The sequence below is a fragment of the Aplysia californica genome, unplaced genomic scaffold (genome assembly GCF_000002075.1).
Source record: "Aplysia californica isolate F4 #8 unplaced genomic scaffold, AplCal3.0 scaffold00365, whole genome shotgun sequence".
Lineage (NCBI taxonomy): Eukaryota > Metazoa > Mollusca > Gastropoda > Aplysiida > Aplysiidae > Aplysia > Aplysia californica.
Genome location: NW_004797635.1, coordinates 306319 through 307909, shown reverse-complemented (window position 1 = coordinate 307909; position 1591 = coordinate 306319). Strand labels below are relative to the sequence as shown.

General features: G+C 38.6%; 1 protein-coding gene across 1 annotated transcript in view; it reads left to right on the top strand.

The window, feature by feature from the left end:
• The window catches only part of LOC101850019 (poly(U)-specific endoribonuclease), a gene marked incomplete at its 3' end in the record, with an annotated part of 11360 nt that overhangs the window by 1216 nt on the left and 8553 nt on the right, over positions 1-1591 (top strand).

Here is a 1591-nt window from a genome sequence, read left to right as displayed (position 1 = left end):
AGCGCCATCTGAAGCAAAGAGCATACTTCCTGCGGACACTTTTTAGGCTGAGTGGCCCATCTTGTCTTGTACTATCTTTGCCGTAGCGGAAGGCACGAGTATTCTTACCCCGTACAATTTCATCTGTTTCATCAAGGAAACATTGTCCCCGGCAAATCGTTTCCTCAGAATTACGAAGTTCTATCTGCTCAGTACCCAGTTTTGCGAAATTTGAAGTCAGAGATTTTGAATTGCACAGCAAGTCAAGCTTTTTCGAATGCAATTCTTTGAATGTGTCGATACTGACTCCAAATAATCTAACGATTTTGATAGAGCAGGAGAACTTTTGTTTTCCAACCTCATGGTCTTAGTAACTCAAAACGATAAAAAATGTCAGATAGAATTTTGTCATTCTGAGGTTGAGAAATGCATCCGTCCTCACCAGAGATCCGCTACCTCCGCATCACAAAGCTCTGTCTGACATTTTTGGCTGTTTTAAATTACTAAGACCATGAGATTTTTAAAAAAGTTCTATTTGATCTATCAAAATGGCAAAATTATTCGGGGTCGTTTAATTTATATTAAAAGAATTGCATTCGAAAAAGCTTGGCATTATGTGAAACTCGAAATCTTTTACGTGAAATTTCTCAAAAGTAGGTACTGAGCTGATAGAACTTTAAACTTTATAATTCTGAGGTAGCGAACTGACGAACTGAATACCGTCAAACTTGCTCTAACGGCCACGTGTCAGAGACAATCACCTGCACAAACGACCACCTACCACTGCTAACTTCTCGCCCCCGCCCCCCCTTTTCAGCACTGTTTCTATAATCTCTATATATTGTATTTGAGAAAGTTCGTCACTTTGGCCGCCTAAAACTCTGGACCTAATTAACTTTAAAATTTGACAAAATTAATGGTGGTGCATAATCATTTCAAGGGTGCACAGTTTTATTGAGGAGCCTAAAGTCACTGTATTTTAATTTTCTGTTTTTCATTAGTTTCGTTTAGATCTAATCTTGGGAAAGTCCGTCTTCTAATACACCATTGTAAACAAGTAAGGTTTCCGTTCACAAGCCCTGTGCACTGTTTTCACATCTCTGAATTTCTGGAGTGTACAACCACGAAAGCGGAGTAGAGATTCAATCTATACATCTATTATATATTTGGTAACTTGGAAACATATGTGTCACTTTTCCCATAAGACTACGACAGCCACAGGGTTGAAAGTTGGTAAGCACCAAGCACCTGCAAAAAGATAGATAAGTCCATCATGATGGAGCCAGATTTTTTATGCATTCTTTTCCTGAACTTTGAAAAATATTGACAAAAAGTTCCCGTCCATCTTTGGCCTTTATGATTATTCCACTGAGAAACGAAACAAAGCTGCGTAGCTGTCCTTCACAGCGGAAGTGCCGGAAGTGATATTTCTCGAGGCGCATTTTGTTTTGAGAGTATCAGATCTAGATCTTCTAATTTTTTGCATCTCTCAAGATTTATTGCTCCATTCCAGTAGAGTGTAGATATAGTAGCCCAATGACTTTCAGTTGATGTTAATACACCGATCATTCCTTTCATCGAAAGGAGTCCAGCTAGTATTATAATAACATTG